Source organism: Rana temporaria, chromosome 5 (assembly GCF_905171775.1).
Source record: "Rana temporaria chromosome 5, aRanTem1.1, whole genome shotgun sequence".
Taxonomy (NCBI): domain Eukaryota; kingdom Metazoa; phylum Chordata; class Amphibia; order Anura; family Ranidae; genus Rana; species Rana temporaria.
Window position 1 is genome coordinate 367,267,325 of NC_053493.1, and position 19,197 is coordinate 367,286,521.

The window sequence follows — 19,197 nt, forward strand, 5'->3', positions numbered from 1 at the left end:
AATATGTAAGTGAGTAGTTACGCCGATTCACGAACGTATGCTTGCCCGACGTAGTAAAGATACGCTGTTTACGTAACGCATTTTCAGGCCTAAAGTTATTCCATCAAATAGCTGGAATAGTAATGTTAAGTATGGCCGTCGTTCCCGCGTCGAAATTTGAAAAATTTTCGTCGTTTGCGTAAGTCCGTGAAAAGGGCTGGACGTAATTTACGTCCACGTCGAAACCAATAGGACCGTGCGGCGTACTTTGCCGCAATGCACACTGGGATATGTACACGGACGGCGCATGCGCCGTTCGTAAAATATGTCAATCACGTCAGGTCTGCCCCCATTAACATAAAACATGCCCCCTCAGCCGAATTTGAATTAGGCGCGCTTACGCCGGCACGATTTACGCGACGCCGCCGTAACTTAGCAGGCAAGTACTTTGTGAATCATGTACTTGCCTCGCTAACTTACGGCGGCGTAGTGTAAACACGATACACTACGCCGCCGCAATGTTAAGGCGGTCTTTCTGAATCTAGCTATAAGTTTACTTTTGAGTTTAAGACCAGGCCTTTTTCTGAAATTTTTTGTTTAAACCAGTATTTTTTGCTAGAAATGACTTGGAACCCTAAAACATTTAATTTTTTAGCAGAGGCCCTAGAGAATAAAATGGTGGGTTTTGCAATTTTTTATGTCACACAGTAGTTGCGTAGTGGTTTTTCGAATGCAAATAACTTTAATCATAATGCACACAAACACAACATCCAATTTTTGGTCAAGTTTAAAAGATATCGTTATGCAGCGTAAATATATACCCAACATGTCACGCTTTAAAACTGCGCACACTCGTGGAATGGTGACAAACTACGTTGCCAGAGGCAATTCTTTAAAACCCTTTTCAGGTTACCAGTTTAGAGTCAGGCCGCGTACACACGGTCGGACAAAACCGATGAGAATGGACCGAGGTTCAGTTTCATCGGTCCAAACCGACCGTGTGTATAGCCCATCGGTCTGTTTTCCTTCGGTCCAAAATTTTAAAACATGCCAACCATCGGTCCAAACCGATGGTTAGTACAGAAAGCATCGGTTCAAAACCCGCGCATGCTCAGAATCAAGTCGACGCATGCTTGGAAGCATTGAACTTCGTTTTATTCAGCACGTCGTGTGTTTGACGTCACCGCGTTCTGACCCGATCGGTTTTTGGAACGATGGTGTGTACGCACTTCAGACCATCAGGCCACTTCAGCGGTGAACCGATGGAAATGGCCCGTCGGACCATTCTCATCGGTTTGGAACGACCGTGTGTACGCGGCCTCAGTTTGACGTTTGCGTAAAAATCTCATGTGTGGTGCAATTGCCATTTATGTATGCTTGCGGGACCATGGGGGTGCGTTAAAAATGCTACTCTTTTTTAATCCCTTTTATTGCTGTCACAAGGAACGTAAATATTAGTTGTGACAGAAATAGCCAGTGCCAAGTACTCTTTATGGAGAAATCTGGGGTCTTTTAGACCCACGGTGTCTCCTCTGCCCTTAAAAACATCAAGATCGGTGTGATCAGATACTTTTCAAATATAAAAATGGTGCAGTTTGCATCCAGGAAACCGGAAGTGAGGAGAAAATGCTTGTCGCGTTCAGTTTCCTATACCACAGATCATCAGGGACCTTCCAGTCCTCGATGAGCTCTGTGGTAAGCCGACAGAACTTCCGGCTTTCATTCCGGGCTTGCCAGTGAAATGGTGGAACCCAGAGAGGCACTGGAAGGCGACCACTCCTGCTGCCTGTAGAAGTCATCCAGCTGCTAATCAGCCCCTAGAATGGCTTTTACATAAAAGCCGGTCGCCGGCAGAAGAAAACAATATCAGGGTGATGCCTGTAGCTGCAGGCAGCATCCCGGTACAACCACTGAAAGTCAAATGACATACATGTGTGATTTTGCGTTAAGTGAAAATCTGATGTGGCCCTTTGCAAAACTGTAATAGTCATCTGTGCAGTGGTTGCAAATACACATACAACCACCCCAAATCCTTTGCTATATGAAAGGCAGTAGGATTTGAGCATCGTATTCCGTTTGTACCATGCATGATAATGCCCTCTTACAGCATCTCACATTTTCCTGTCATAATGCAAAACTAGAAGTAGAAAGTCCCATCACAATCATCTCCGAACACTATTATATGGGAAGTGATATAGAGATTCTAAGCTCTGACTTTGATTTTCATACTGACAACAGAAAGGGCCTCTTATCTGGACCAGACAACTGAAAATGGAGGCAATGCACGGACACCTCCATGGACAGGATGGCCTATATAGTGTTTTTCCTAACAGGTTTGCTTTAAAAGGATAAGCTCACCTTTACAGCTGCAATGGCCGATAGTACTTTAGTCTATTAATTCACTGGAAACTGGTCACGTGGGCGGAACCCTGCAAGGCCACACTGTTACCAAATTTGCGACAGCGGGTTCAGGGAGCAGATAATGCGCCGGCTAATACATGGTCCCCATATGCCAATAATATAATTTTAGTTTTCCTTTAAGTAGCATTCACGCACAAAGAGAAATCGACTTACTGTCCTTCAGGTAGTCAATAGAATCCGGTCAGTTTGATAACTTGCAGTCCAATGTATTTACTTTTAGACCTGGAAAACAGAAGAAGAAGAATTCTGGTCATTTCACATACTGTATAGAGTTTCTCCAATAAGCGTTTATTGATTGGTTTGCACAAAATGTATAGCGTTTACAAAATAGGGTATAGTTCTATTGCATTTTTATTTTTTTACTAAAATGGCCTGGTCAGGAAGGGGGGCAAATTCTTCCAGGACTGAAGTGGTTAAACTGTGAATAGCTGGTCAAGGAGTGGGTGGCTGCCGCCAAGTCCTTACCAACCGCTTACTCATCAGCTCTCAGCGGGATTCCCCACTGACAGCTGAAATATAAACAAAAGAATGCTGCATGGGGTCCCCCTCAATCCATCCAGTTTTTTAAACTGCATGGGGTCCCCCTCAATCAATACTAGGCCCTTCAGGTCTGGTACCAATTTTAAGGGGAACCTTGCCATTTTTAAAAAAAAAGAAATTGAATGGGGTCCCCCCCCCTTCCCAATATCTATACCTGACACTTATCCGAGCATCCAGGCTAGAAAGGGGGAGGGGGGCAACCCCCCTGAACCGTACCAGGCCACATGCCTTCAACATGGGGAGGGGGTGCTGATGTTGAGGAAAACAAGGGCCTCTTCCCCCACAACTCTGGCCTGATGGTTGTGGAGGCGCCTTATCGAAATCTGGAAGTCCCCTTTAACAAGGGGGCAACCAGACCTCCCCATGTGAATGGGTATGGGGTAAAGGTATATTGTACCCCACTAATTCACCCAAAAAAAAAGTTCCAAGTAAATAAAAACCACACAGACAGTTTTTCACAAGTCCTTTATTCATAAATCCTAAAATAGAATATGTCCCCATAAGTAGATTTAACCTCAATCGCGATGAACGCTGGCCCAAAATACACACTAGCTCAAAATGCTCATATGTGAGCTAGAACCATAGGAAGCCATGTTAAATAGGGTCGTCCCGATACCACTTTTTTTTGAGACCGAGTACAAGTACCGATACTTTTTTTCCCAAGTACTCGCCGATACCGAATACCAATACTTTTTTTTTAATGTCATGTGACAGTGGCGGTATTTTTTTTTTTTTTTACAAAAATATTTTTTTTGGGGGGGGGGGGTTGGTAGTGTGTTTTTTTTATTATTATTTACATAAAAAAAATATTTATTGCAAACAAAATATAAAAATAAAAAATTCATTCAGCCCTGTTGGGGGGGGCTTTGGTGAGAAATCAGGGGTCTTAACAGACCTCTGATAGTCCCTTTCTCTGTCTCAAAGGGGAGATAAGGACAGTCCCTTTCTCAGCTGCACTGAAAATGAATGGAGAGAAGACAGAGGCTCCTATCCATTCATAAACTGAAACATTGTAAACACAGGTTACGAGGGGGAGAGGAACGGCGCGGAGGGGGAGAGGAACGGCGCGGAGGGGGAGAGGAACGGCGCGGAGCATGGAGGGGGAGCGTAGAGCCAAGGAGGATAGCAGGGTACAGAATGGGGGACACAGAGCATGGTGGGGGAGAGAAGAACCCAGGAGGATAGCAGCGGCATGGAGGGGGGACACAGAGCGTGGAGGGGGAGAGCAGAACGGATGGGGGGGAACTGAAGGAGAATACAGGGAAAGTCAGGTATCAGGTGAAGTATCGGAGCATTTTCCCCCCCCCCGAGTACAAGTACTCGGGGAAATGCTTAGTATCGGTCCCGATACCGATACTAGTATCGGTATCGGGACAACCCTTTTGTACTGTAGTGCATTTCTGCAAAACGTACAGGTGTAAACCAAGGGCAAGTCTTTGTATAGAAATTCAGAAAAATCATTTGTCAATACATTCTTCTTCCCATCATGAGTCAACTTAACTTTATACATAACTGGTAAAATTCCGCCCAGACCAGCTACTTAAATGGAATCCCAAATATTTTAACCGTTTCCAGACCAGCCGCCGCAGTTATACTGCAGCAGGTTTGCTCCCCTGCGTGAGCCGTCATAGCTGTACGTCGGCTCTTTAAGACGCCTCCAGCGGCGCGCGTGCTCCCGAAGCGTCTCCCCAGACCCGATGCGAGTGCCCGGCGGGCGCGATGACCCGCCATCGCTTGTGACAGAGTGAGAACCGGCATCTGTGTGTGAGGGAAAAAAAAAAAAAAAAACGCTGATCGCTGCCATTACTAGTGAAATACTAATAAAAAAAAAAATGCCATAAATCTATCCCCTATTTTATAGACACTAACGTTTGCGCAAACCAATCAGGTTTTACCGTCAAAAGCTTAATTGAACAAGCTGAGGTTACAAGCTGATTGGTTTCCAAGCCGAAGTGAGCCCGAATACGCACTCTCCAGGTTTAGTAAATCAACCCCATTGTGTTTTTTTCAAACTGTCGCTCTTCTTTTGTTTACAGTGCGATAAATAGAAACCTGCAGATTTGATCAAATACCACCAAAAGAAAGCTCTATTTGTGAAAAAAAAAAAAAAACAGAACGTAAATTTTGTTTGGGTACAAACGTTGCACGACTGCACAATTGTTGGTTAAAGCGACGCTGTATCGCAAAAATGGCCTAGGCAGAAAGGGGATCAATTCTTCCTGGGCTGAAGTGGTTAACCAGGTTTGTTTTGTGCCTAGGACACGCACATTACAATATGTACAATTTTTCCAACAAAAGCCATTGTCACAGTTCGAATTTAGTTCATTCAAGAAAAATCCCTCAAATCTTGTCACTGTGGTCGAAAAGCCACATGAGTTGACCCCAATAACCATTAGAAAACCCAACGAATGTTCTGCAAGCTAAAAAAAAATCCAAACAAAAATTCTACTGGTGAATATGGCCAGCTTCACTTCCAAGGATTTTCAATTGTACAAATGAACACCAAACACATTGCAACACAACCTGTGCCGCCTGAAGAGCGCCATCTTATGCACCCTCATGCTGTTTGAGTTGCTGCACCCTATATAACCTTTGAACAAATCTTGTCCTCTAGGACATTGGTCTCCAAACACCGGCCCTTTGCCAGCCTTTACCTGGCTCTAGAGCACAGGTGTCAAACACAAGGCCCGAGGGCCGAATCCGGCCCTTCAGGCTATTTCATGTGGCCCTGGCACCTCTCCTGCAGCTGCAGAAGCGTTCCAGCCCTCCTCTGGTCCTACTCCAGACCCTTAATATCTGCTTTCAAGCAATGCATCCAGCTTCTTCCCAGCAGCAGCATAAGGAAAGGGGGGTGCACTGTGATGTAAGGGAGAGTGGGGGACTCAACTTCTGATGGTGGGGTGGCTCTTGACATCCAATGTAAAAGGGAGGGGATGCGCTGGACATCTAATCTTACAGATACAACCGGCCCTTTTGAGGGCAATCATAATGCTCATGCGGCCCACGATGCAATACAGAGTTTGACACCCCTGGTTTAGAGATTCTATTCCTCCCATTGATACCAACAATGAGGCATTAATTGGAGGTACTCATTGGAGGATCAAAGATTTCAATTAAAGCGGTGGTTCACCCTGCTGAACAACATTTCAGCATACAATTCGGCATCGTAGCGCGAGCTACAGTATGCCGGTCTTACATTTTTTAACCCCGTACTCACTGTTTAATCGTACATAGACGATTCCGTCTGCCGCGGGGAATGGGTGTTCCTAGCAAGAGGGAGGGTGATTGACGGCCGACTCTGGCACGTCACGCTCCCCGAAGACAGCCGGAGTAGGTCTCGGCTCTTCACGGCGCCTGCGCACAGGCTATGCGCAGGCGCCGTGAAGAGCCAAGCCTATTTCGGCTATTTCCGGAGAAGCGTGACGCGCCAGAGCCAGCCGTCAATCACTTTCCGTCTGGATTGGAACGCCCATTCCCCGTGGGCAGTCGGAATCGTCTAGGTAGGATTAAACAGTGAGTACGGGGATAAAAAATGTAAGACCGGCATACTGTAGCTCGCGCTACGATGCCGAATTTTATGATAGAATAATAAAAAAAAAAAAAAAAAAAAAATTTTTAATAGGGTGAACCCCCGCTTTAAAGAACCAGCAGCACAAGGGACACATCACATTGATTGTAAGTAATGTCCATAGTGCTGATATTTATTCATCTTTTTGGCTTTAAAAGTAGGACAGGATAGATCCCTGGTAAATTTGTGTTGCCGTTTGTGTCCCATAGGCAAAACAGAATGTAAGAGGTCAAAAAGAGGCTGGACTACAAGGAATATACAATCACCGGCCACTTTATTAGGTACACCTTGCTAGTACCGGGTTGGACCCCCTTTTGCCTTCAGAACGGCCCTAATTCTTTGTGGCATAGATTCAACAAGGTGTTGGAAAAATTCCTCAGAGAATTTGGTCCATAGTGACATAACATCACGCAGTTGTTGCAAATATGTCGGCTGCACATCCATAATGCGGATCTCCTTTTCCACCACATCCCAAAGGTGTTCTATTGGATGAGATCTGGTGACTGTGGAGACCATTGGAGTACAGTGACCTCATTGTCATGTTGAAGAAACCAGTGGTGAGATGATTGGAGCTTTGTGACATGGTGCATTATCCTGCTGGAAGGAGCCATCAGAAGATGGGGACACTGTAGTCATAAAGGAAGGGACGTTGTCAGCAACAATACTCAGGTAGGCCGTGGCGTTTACACGATGCTCAATTGAAACTTAGGGGCACAAAGTGTGCCAAGAAAAGATTTCCACACCATTACACCACCACCACCCTGAACCATTGATACAAGGCAGGCTAGATCCATGCTGTCGTGTTTATGCCAAATTCTGACCCTACTATCTGAATGTCGCAGCTGAAATCGAGACTCATCAGACCAGGCAACGTTTTCCCAATCTTCTATTGTCCTGTTTTAGTGAGTATGTGTGAATTGTAGCCTCAGTTTCCTGTTCTTAGCTGACAGGAGTAGCACCCGGTGTGATCTTCTGTGCTGTAGCCCATCTGCTTCAAGGTTCAATGTGTTGTGTGTTCAGAGATGGTATTCTGCATACCTTGGGTGTAAAGAGTGGTTATTTGAGTTACTGTTGCCCTTCTATCATCTCAAACCAGTCTGCCCATTCTCCTCTGACCTCAACAAGGCATTTTCGTCCACATACTGCCGCTTACTGGATATTTTCTCTTTTTCGAACCATTCTCTGTAAACCCTAGAGATGATTGTGTGTGAAAATCCAAGCAGCTCAGCAGTTTTAGAGATACTCAGACCAGCCCACCTGGCACCAACAACCATGCCACGTTCAAAGTGAGCAAAGTCCTTTCATGTATTAAGCGAGTTATGGACAGCAGAGAGAGAGACATAATTTTGCCCCTGTACAAATCATTAGTAAACCTCATATGGAATGTATGGGACGGATATTACTGGCGCAAATGGAAAAAATCGTATTCTATATTGAATGGTTTGCTGCAATCAGAAGGGTGCAAGTCACTCAATGGTGGCTCGCCCAAAGTATAATTAATGTAATATAAGGATTGAGCTACCCTGGTAGGTGACCTACATTTACCTAATCATGTGCGAAAAGCAAAATTAATTAGCATCTATAAGGGCCCTTTCACACGGGGCGGATCAGTAATGATCCGCTCCGCGTGTCCGCAAAGCTCAGCGGGGATCCTCCGTAAAATCCCCGCTGAGCTGGCAGCTGACAGGGCGGTCCCCGCACACTGTGCAGGGACCGCCCTGTGTTTCCTCCGCTCTCCCCTATGCGGGATAAGACGAACACGGACCGCATGTCCGTGTTCATCCGATCCGATCCGGCAGACGGAAGAAAAATAGGATTTCTTCCGTCCGCAAATGCGGATCTTTGCGGTAGCGGACAAATTACGGGCGTCAGCGGATGTTCATCCGCTGACACCCGTAATCACATAGGGACCCATGTATGTCCCGTTTTCATCCGCAAACGGACGGATGAAAATGCGGACATACGGTCCGTACGTGTGAAAGGGCCCCTAGTATCGCCTTGTGCTATTCCACCACAAATTTTCTAATAAGAGCCCTTTCACACTGGAAACGCCTATAGCGGAGCGTTAAAATCGCGGTAAAACGCCGCTATTTTACCGCGTTTTCAATTCATTTCAATGGAGAGGGGCGTTTTTGGAGCGTTTTTTTCAGCGCTCAAAAGCTGCTTCAAAGACGCTGCTTGCAGGACTTTTCTCAACGCTCCTCCAGCACAACACCTCAGTGTGAAAGGGTCCATTGAGATGCATGGGGAACGTTTTATGAGCGTTTTAATAGCGATATTTTTACGGCAAAAACGCACCAGTGTGAAAGGGCTCTAAGTGACAATCCACCAAAAGTTGTACGTATGTTTTTCTAAAAAAAAAATGCATATGTATATATAAAACACATAAAAATATAATACGAGTGTTGAATTTTCAAAAACGTGCACTACTCTCTTTCGGATTCACAGAAAATACGACGTTTTAGTGTTACTGAACCACAATTAGTGTAGTAAAATTGTTAACAAATAATATTAAATGGGGGGCGTGGCCGGGATGTAGAGCGAGACGGACGTGCATTGCCTGTGCTCCTGCCATCCGTGATCTGAATCCGTCTCCATCCTTACCTTAGGGTGCCATCCTGCTCAGCAAGCTTCTTCCTCCTGTCCGGGGGACAGCCCCGGTCCTCCCGATGACTGGAAAGCGCGGCTCGGCCAAGAAGGCGGTGAGTTCTTCTACCCGGCGCCCACCGCCAAACACGCGCGCGGCGGCCATCTTGCCGCCTTCACCATCCTTCCCGGCCTCGGGGGCAGCGCAAACAGAATCCTGGATGGCGGACCTCGAGTCGCTGGACCTGGAGGGACCGCAGATGGAAGAGAAGGACCCGCCGGGGATGTTGGGAGGTCGGTCCACCGCCGCGATCCTGGCGGCCATTGCGGACAGCAAGTCCTCCGTGGAGGGTAAGATTGACACCCTGGCCATAGAATGTGGGCTGATAAGGCAGGACATGGACAAATTTAGAGGCCGCATGTCAGAGGCAGAACACCGCATATCTGTGGTGGAGGACACGGTGGCCTCCACCGCTCACTCGGTTGGGGAGCTGCAACAGCAGGTCAGGGTCCTAATGGCCCGTTCAGAAGACGCCGAAAATCGCCTCCGCCGCAACAACGTCAGGGTGGTTGGGCTCCCAGAGGGCGCAGAGGGAGCCAACCCGGTGGAATTTGCGGAGACATTCTTTAAAGAACTCCTGGGCCTGCGGAATCTGTCCCCTGTCTACGTAGTGGAGCGCGCTCACAGGGTCCCCACCGGCAAGAGGCCTGTGGGTGCATGGCCGCGTGCGTTCCTGGTCCGCCTCCTGAATTTCAGGGACCGGGACATGATCCTGGCAGAGGCCCGAAAACACCCGGAGCTGAAGCATGAAAATGCGGCGATTCATTTGTATCCTGACTTCTCCCAGGAGCTGCAGAAGAGAAGGCGCTCCTTTACGGATGTCCGTCGTCGCCTGCGGGAAAAAGGCCTAGTGTATAGCATGCTCTACCCTAGCCGCCTAAAGGTGATCCATAGGGGCTCTGCAAAATTTTTTGACTCTCCGGCGGAGGCGGTGGATTGGCTGGATTCGATGGCCTAGAGGCCTGTGGAGGCTGGGTGACGGCGCAGTCGGCCTAGGGAGGAAAAGTTACTTACCTCATCAAGATTGCCCTGGCTGGGAGCAGTGGTTCCTTGTCGCAGTACCTCCTTACTGCACTCCGGTTGCTCTTGGCTGCTGAACTTTGTAGACTAATGATGGATGGACTATTCTGCGTGGTCAAGCATCCGTTCCTGACAGGAGCAACAGGTACTGTTAAGCACGGTTTGAAATTTCTCTGTGTTTCCCTGGAACCCCTGGGAACTTTTGTTTTTCATTTACTTTTTCTCTTGGAGTGGATGAACTGTTGAGACGTTTCACACCTGATTTCTAAGTTTTTGGGTATAAAGTTTCTCCGGCGGTAATACCGTTTTTTAGTTTGGTTCGCCTGGAGCAAACAGGGCGTTGGGATTTTAATGACGTTTTTTTGTTTTAACTTTTGGTTGTTAATTTTTTTCCTTTTTTTCCCAGGCATTTTTTGCCTTTCCCCTGTCTTTCTATATGAGGATCTGACTCTGTGCCTCCACCCCCTGTTGGCCCTTGGGCCTCGCTCCATATGTGCTACACTGTACAATGTGCAATGCTCTAAGTGTCACACTCTGTTGAACTGCTGTGATATGCTATTCAATGGCTCTCTGTGTCCAGCTTCCTCTCTCCCCGTATGCTTGATTCACCTTGCATTAACATGTTACCTCCCCCCACCTGATGAATGATATTAAGCTAGTGTCGTGGAATGTCCGCGGTCTAAACTCTAAATACAAAAGATCCCTAGTTCTACAGTACCTTAAATCTCTAAACCCACATATTGTTCTCCTGCAAGAGACCCACCTGATGGGTAGTAAAACTCTTTCCCTGAATAGGAACTGGATACAGAGAGCGGTACACTCCACTTATTCCTCGTATGCAAGGGGTGTGGTCATCCTGTTACACAAGAAACTGCAATGTAATATAGAACATGTTGTGACAGACCCCCACGGGCGATATGTTATTGTGGTTCTCACTGTTGACTCCCAGCTGCTGGCCATAGCTAATGTGTACATCCCTCCCCCCTTCAACAAAGAGGTATTATATCTGGTTTTAGAGAAGATTGCCACTTTTGGCCCATTAAAATTGCTGGTGGCTGGGGATTTCAACAATGTATTGGACTACGGGTTGGATACTTCTAACCCCAATCGGGCGCGAAACCTCGACCTCAGGCACTGGGCGGATGTTGCGGCTGTGGAGGAGTTATGGCGGTGGAAACATCCTGGTGAGAGAGGTTACTCCTATCTTTCCCACGTCAGTTCCTCCTCCTCCCGTATAGACCTTGCCTTCGCAAATCCGGCCCTCCTGCCGCAGGTGACGGATGTTGATTACCTGGCCGGGGGACTCTCGGATCACACTCCCTTACAGGTGACACTGAGTCGTCCCGGTGGGGGCGGTCGGAGACTCTGGAGGCTGCACCCGGGATGGGTAGATGAACCATCAGTTGAGTCACTGGTCTCTGGTCATGTAACGGAGTACTGGGAGACAAATGAAGGCTCTGCGGGTGGACACATGGTGTGGGATGCGTTCAAGGCGTCCACCCGGGGAGTATATATTGCTGCTATTAAGGCTGCCAGGACTGAAAAGAACTCTGAGTCGGAAGCGCTCCAGGCGCATGAGATTCGGTGTGCGAAAGCCCATGCTGAGGCGCCCTCTGCCTCCACACTGGTGGAGTTGCAGATGGCCAGAAGAACTTTCTTGGTCCACCTACAATCACTTACACAATGCACGTTTAGGCGTAGGGCAGAGGATCTATTTGAAAGAGGAGACAAGAATGGGAAACTGCTTGCCTACCTGGCAGCAGATGTCAGATCACACGTGTCCGTTCCATGTATTTACACGCCTGGGGGCACTCTGGTGCGGGACAGGGAAGGTATCCTACAAGCGTTTGTGTCCTATTACTCAGACCTATATGCGGCTATCCCACAATATGACAACCAGGTTCTGACGGACCTGCTGGATTCCATTCAGATCCCGGTGCTGCCTGGAGAGGCGGTCAAGCTTTTGGAGGTTCCTTTCTCCCCCAAGGAGCTGGCCGTGGCTATTTCCTCCTTCCCGAATGGCAAGGCGCCGGGCCCTGACGGCATTCCGGCAGAGTGGTATAAGACCTACTCAGAGGTGGTGTCCCACAGACTACTGAACCTTTATGGGGAGTGTTTGGAGATAGGGAGTATGCCCCCCTCTTGGTATGAGGCTCATGTGGTCCTGCTCCCCAAGCCTGAGAAGGACCCCCTTTACTGTTCATCCTACAGGCCTATTGCGCTGCTGAACATGGACCTCAAGATATTGACCAAGATGATGGCCAATCGGTTGATGTCCTGTTTAGACCATTTAATATCTCCTGACCAGACGGGGTTCATGCCCAAAAAGGCTACTGACATTAACATTCGCAGGGTATACACGCACACGCAAATTGACGGAGAAATATCTCACGGGGGGGCCCTGGTGTTCTTCGATCTGGAAAAGGCGTTCGACTCCATTGATTGGGGCTACATGACGCGGGTGCTGGAGCGTATGGGCTTTGGGCCTGTATTTCTCAAATGGATATCGTTGCTGTACGACAAACCAGTGGCGGCAATTCGTCTGAATGGCGAGGTGTCGGGCGCCTTTCCAGTATCCAGGGGCACCAGGCAGGGTTGTCCCCTGTCACCGGGCCTGTTTGCCCTGGTGATGGAACCCTTGGCGATTGCGTTGAGATCTTCGCCCCTAATCCAGGGTATCAAGGTGGGCACTTTGACTGAGTCGGTAACTCTTTATGCGGACGACCTGGTTTTATTTCTGGGGGATACTGGCCCCTCTCTACATGCCGCACTGTCACTGATGGGCAAATTTACTGAGGTATCCGGCCTCAAAGTCAACTGGACCAAATCCAAAATCCTCCCACTCCGCTCCCATGTGTCCCTTGGAGGGGCCGACCCCTCAAGCCCCCTGCAGTGGGTGACCCAAATCAGGTACTTGGGGCTACAGATTACTAACTCAGTAACAAACTTTATTGAACTTAACGTGTCCCCATTGCTAAATGTCGTTGCCAAAAAATTGAACTCCTGGAAAAATCTCCCCCTGTCCCTCATAGGCAGGGTCAATCTTCTTAAAATGAAGATCCTCCCTCTCCTGCTCTATACGCTTAGGAACGCCCCAGTGTGGATACCAAAGACGGTTTTCAAGGCCATAGATGGCATGATATCCTCTTTCCTGTGGCAGGGTAGTTCACCCCGCCTTAAGTTGACCATTCTCCAACAGCCATGGGGGGAGGGAGGTCTGGCGGTGCCCAATTTTTCTAAATACTTCCTGGCCGGCCAGTTGACGGTAGCACACCGTTGGCTGACCTCTGCTCCGGATGATGCCGCGGTGTCGCTGGAAGCTGCTTGCGTGGGCTCCTATGAGGCACTCTCCCGGCTAGTCTACAGGGGCCCGAGGGCCCCGTATCCCTTAACGCCTTCCATGAGGTCAGTGATCAGAGCATGGGTCGTGGCGCAAGCATTAAGGCCTACTGATCGTGCTACCTTCTCCCCCCACACGCCCTTATGGAGAAACCCCAACTTGGTCCACTTTCTGGACTACCCGGACCCGGTGGTATGGACGGCCTACGGGATTAAGACCTTGAGCCATGTGGTAGTAAATGGTACCTTAAGGACGTTTGATGACTTGAAGACGCGACATGACCTACCCAATACCCATTTTTTTAGATACCTACAATTGCGCCATGCGTTTCAGGCACAGTTTGGAGGAAATCCGTTGGTCCTGGAGTCTGGGGACCTGGAGTCCCTGGCCCGTAGTGAACCACTTCCCAAGGAGGTTTCCAGCCTCTATAAAGACCTTTTCCCCGAGACCACCGGGTTGCTGTCGCCCTGTAGGCGTGCTTGGGACTCGGTGACCATGGGATTGGACAGAGATGACTGGGACGATGTCTGGGGGGCGGCTTTCCAGGCCTTAGTCTCTACAAGAGACAGACTTATACATTACAAGTTCCTACACAGGGCGTACCTGACTCCTGCCAGGCTGGCTAGAATGTTCAGGGATCGGCCTGCTGGAGGTGCTCCGCGCCTACTGCCGATTTTATGCATATTTTTTGGGAATGCCCCCCGATTCAGGCGTACTGGCAGGCAGTGGTAGATTGCATCCGGTCGGTCACTACTATTTCAATCCCCATGACGGTAGAGGTGTGCTTGCTACTTTTGGTCGAACCCCTAGCGACGACTAGGGCTATAAGGACGCTTCTCATTCTTGTGCTCTTCTATGCTAAGAAACGAATCATTCTTTCTTGGAAAAGTTCCTCTGCCCCGACGGTGACAGCCTGGAAGGTATTAGTCAATAAAGCCATCCCATTTTACAAAGCCACATACTTGAGTAGAGGGGCATTAACCAAGTTCGATAAGGTGTGGGGGGGTTGGATGGCCTCCACAGACACGGTATCAGACTAAGTCACATCGATGGAGAAGTTCAGTGCCTGGCAGCTACAGTGGTCGGGGAATCCTGAATGGGAGGAACTGGGGAGAACTGCGACCCGCACGCATAGGGGGGACGATTCAGGTCTATGGAGGATCTTGGGGTAAGCTAATGCTATGGATGGGCGCCTTGAGAGAGAATGGGGCCATACGTCTTTGGATTTGGCACTGGAGCTGGGTGTAGGTAGAAGAGTCTCAGGTATATTGTATGGGGGGGATCGGTTGTGCTCTGACCCATATCGTCATTTCCATCCATCCTAGCCCGTTCAGCACCTGCTGACGGGGCTCAATGTGAGCATTTTGGTCCCCCCATTCCTTCCCCCCCCTCCCCCCTCTTTCTTCCCCCCCCCTTTTTTTTTTTTTTTTTTTTTTTTTTTCTCCCCCCCCCCTCAGTTTTTGTCATGTTTGGGTTCTGTACACCGGTCTCTGTGTTTTCACCGGTCAATGTTGGTCACATATGTGGCCTGTTATTGTATATGTGTTTTGAAAACTTAATAAAAAATAATTTTACAAAAAAATAATATTAAATATTCTCTGTAAACCCTAGAGATGATTGTGTGTGAAAATCCAAGTAGCTCAGCAGTTTTAGAGATACTCAGACCAGCCCACCTGGCACCAACAACCATGCCACGTCCAAAGTGAGCAAAGTCCTTTCATGTATTAAGCGAGTTATGGACAGCAGAGAGAGACATAATTTTGCGCCTGTACAAATCATTAGTAAACCTCATATGGAATGTGCAGTTCAGATCTGGGCACCATAAAAGGATATCTGGGGACTGGAGAAAGTGCAGAGATGGGCAACCAAACTGATAAGAGGCATGGAGGAGCTCAGCTATGAGGAAAGATTAGAGGAACTGAATTTATTCTCTCCTAAGAGGAGAATAAAGGGATTGTAAAGGCAGAAGGTTTTGTCCGCTTGATAATTTTTACCTACAGGTAAGCCTATAAGAAGACTTACCTGTAGGTTAAAAGAATATCTCCTAAACCTTCAAGGTTTAGGTGATATTGACGCTGCATGCAGGCGCTGACATCAGCGGCGCATGTGCTCTGCAGGTGCGGTGTATCCTGCCAGAACTTCCCGGAATGAAGTGTTCCTGTGCGCATTGCAGTGACGTCATCGTGGTTTAGGCCACTTACAGCGCCAGCGATCCCAGAAGAAAAGCCGAGGGAACATGTCGGCTCCCTCAGGGCACCACTACTAGGTATTTCACAATGTGCTAGTATGCGATTGACTAGCAGGGTTTTTTTTTTTTTTTTTTTAAGATAAAAAGCCTTCTGTGTGCAGCAGCACCCCCCTAATACTTACCTGAGGTCCCTCTACATCAGTGACTCAACCCTGTCCTCAAGTACACCCAACACACCATGTTTGGAATTTACATAAAATAGCTGTCCAAAATACCAAGCCATGCAAACATGGCCTGTTGGGGGGAACAGGGTTGAGAACCACTGCTCTAGATCCAGCGATGTTGTAGGAGTGTCTCGGCCGCCCGGGACTCCCCTCCTTATTGGCTGAGACAGCAGCGCCATTGGCTCCCGCTGCTGTCAAAGTCAGTCAGCCAATAAGGAGAGAAAGGGGGCAGGGCCTGTATGCGGCTCTGTGTCTGAATGGTCAAACAGAGCTGTGGCTAGGCTCGGGTGCCCCCATAGCTTGGGGCCTGAGAAGAGAAGGATCTGGGCTGCTTTGTGCAAATCCACTACACAAAGGTGGTAAGTATAACACGTTTATTATTTTTAACAAAAAAAAATACTTTGGTTTCACTTTAAGAGGGGATATGATCAACACTTATAAATAAAGGGGGCAAATAGTGAACTTAGTGTTGAGTAATTAACTTTAAAGCGGGGGTTCACCCTTAGAGGGCACTTTTTCCCCTTAGCTTCCTGCTCGTTTTCTCTAGGGGAATCGGCTATTTGTATTAAAATATGTGCAGTACTTACCCGTTTTCGAGCTGCATCTTCTTCCGTCGCTTCCGGGTATGGGCTTCGGGAATGGGCGTTCCTTCTTGATTGACAGTCTTCCGAGAGGCTTCCGACGGTCGCATCCATCGTGTCACGATTTTCCGAAAGAAGCCGAACGTCGGTGCGCAGGCGCAGTATAGAGCCGCACCGACGTTCGGCTTCTTTCGGCTACGAGTGACGCGATGGATGCGACCGTCGGAAGCCTCTCGGAAGAATGTCAATCAAGAAAGAACGCCCGCTCCCGAAGACCCATACCCGGAAGCGACGGAAGAAGATGCATCTCGAAAACGGGTAAGCACGGCTCATATTTTAATACAAATAGCCGATTCACCTAGACCGAACGAGCAGGAATCTAGGGGAAGAAAAAAAAATTTTTTAGAAATGGGTGAACTCCCGCTTTAAGGTCATCACAGAGGACAAGGGGAGGAATAGTTCTTTCACAATAAGAGCTGTGAAAATGTGGAATAGACTCCCTCCAGAGGTGGTTCTGGCCAGCTCAGTAGATTGCTTTAGAAAAAGGCCTGGATTATTTTTTTAATGTACATAATATAACTGGGTACTAAGATTTATAGGTAAAGTTGATCCAGGGAAAATCAGATTGCCTCTCGAAATGAATTTTTTCCCCATTCTGTAGCAAAATGGTTTACGCTTTGCTGGGGTTTTTGGCTTCCTCTGGATCGTATAGCATTGTATGATTTTATTTGTTTCCCCGTTTATTGGTTGAACTACATGGACTTGTGTCTTTTTTCAACCAGACTATGTAAAGTCACTTAAATCCCCTTTCTTCCCCATTCTGACACTCAGTTTGAACTTCACCATGTCTAGATGCCCAAGTGCTAGTTCACACCAGGTGTAGCTCTGTGTGCATGCACAGCGTTTTCCATGTATTCCAATGGCTCTAGTTCACACCAGTGCAGTAGCTGTGGTAACATCGGAGCCCATGCCCCTGCAGCCTTATCCCCCGCCGAAGCTACGCCAGCGCCTCAGCCCCCCGCCGCAGCTACGTCAGCCTCCTGCCGCTGCGCCTCAGCCTCCTGTGCGGCAGCTCTTTAATCTGCCGCAGCTACGCCAGCGCCTCAGCCCCCCGCCGCAGCTACGTCAGCCTCCTGCCGCTGCGCCTCAGCCTCCTGTGCCGCAGCTCTTTAGCCTCCTGTGCCGCAGCTCTTTAATCTCCTGCCGCAGCTACGCCAGCGCCTCAGCCCCCCGACGCAGCCACACCATCCTCCTGTGCTGCAGCTCTTTAGCCTCCTTTGTTACAGCTCTTTAACCTCCTGCTGCAGCTACGCCAGCGCCTCAGCCCAGCTACGCCAGGTATGACTAAGCACTAAGGTTTGGTGTGAAACACATACCCCGTTTGCTGTGGCATGTATCCTGTGTTTTTTGTTTTATAATAAAAGCAACAAGTTTTGGAGTGTGGCTGTCCATAAATCCTTTCATTTTTGCAGCTACGCCAGCGCCTCAGCCCCCCGACGCAGCCACGCCAGCTTCCTACCGCTGCGCCTCAGCCTCCAGTGCCGCAGCTCTTTAGCCTCCTGCCTCAGCTACGCCAGCGCCTCAGCCTCCTGCCCGCAGCGCCTCAACCTACTGTTGCAGCCACGGCAACGCCTCAGCACCCTGCCGCAGCGCCTCGCCGCAGCCACGGCAGCGCCTCAGCACCGTGCCGCAGCCACGGCAGCGCCTCAGCACCGTGCCACGGCAGCGCCTCAGCACCGTGCCACAGCCACGGCAGCGCCTCAGCACCGTGCCGCAGCCAAGGCAGCGCCCCAACACCATGCCGCAGCAGCGCCTCAGGACGGCAGCGCCTCAGCACCGTGCCGCAGCAGCGCCTCAGCACCGTGCCGCAGCCACGGCAACGCCTCAGCACCGTGCCGCAGCCACGGCAACGCCTCAGCACCGTGCCGCAGCCACGGAAAGCACATTTCAGCCCCTGGGATCATCTAAACCTGGCCATTATTTCTTCGATACCTTTTGCTTTATCTCCCCAAATTCTTCACCTGGACACCGGCCTACGGCTTGGGAAGAACATTTTAACCCTTCATCGACAATGGCAGCTCCCAGACACCGGCTATGAGATGTCCTACGCCCTGGCCACCCAATGACAAACCTTCTGAGCCACATCTGTCTTGCACAGAGCTCCAACCATATTCCAAACAAATGATCACCACATCCACCTTCTTCTGGGCACAGATGTCTCCTCCCCCCGGAGATGTCACTACAGGCTGTTTCCCCCCGTTACACTTAGTGCACATCTGTTTGCAGCCTCTTACCTACAATGCAGCTCCACAGCCAGTAACCCCCCGGACACAGTACAGGCCAGCCCGCTGCTAACTATCCATCAGACAACCGGAAGTGAGGGAACCAGGCAGCTGCAGGAGGGGGAGCGAGGAGAACCGCGCGCTCCCGGACAACACTCGCGCGTACGCGGAATATGCATAGCTGAATGCAACGACGTCATGCGCGCGCGCCGAGCTCTTCGTGAGCGTGCCTTGGTTGGCGTGGGCGATGTGCTGCAGACTCAGGACTACACACACAGGGATAGCATAAGCAGCAAAAAGCTGCACGAGGACTTACCTGTGGGACAAGAAGTTCCAGCATGTGTCCACTGCATGCTTCCTGATATAACTATGTGGGCGGGCTGCTATTTCTCACACCTTTTTGCCCC

General features: G+C 49.2%; 1 protein-coding gene across 2 annotated transcripts in view; it reads right to left on the minus strand.

Annotated features, from left to right (window-relative positions):
- ANKRD46 (ankyrin repeat domain 46) overlaps positions 1 to 18,935 on the minus strand; it is a 39,331-nt gene extending 20,396 nt beyond the window's left edge. Inside the window, exons 1-2 of one of the 2 annotated variants that reach the window (XM_040354787.1) lie at positions 18,803 to 18,935; positions 2,554 to 2,622 (exon numbers count right to left, since the gene is read on the minus strand). The gene's annotated coding sequence lies outside the window, so the exon portion shown is untranslated. The remainder of the gene's footprint in view (positions 1 to 2,553; positions 2,623 to 18,802) is intronic. The other variant, XM_040354788.1, reaches the window with a different exon arrangement.
- Positions 18,936 to 19,197: the final 262 nt, after the last annotated feature.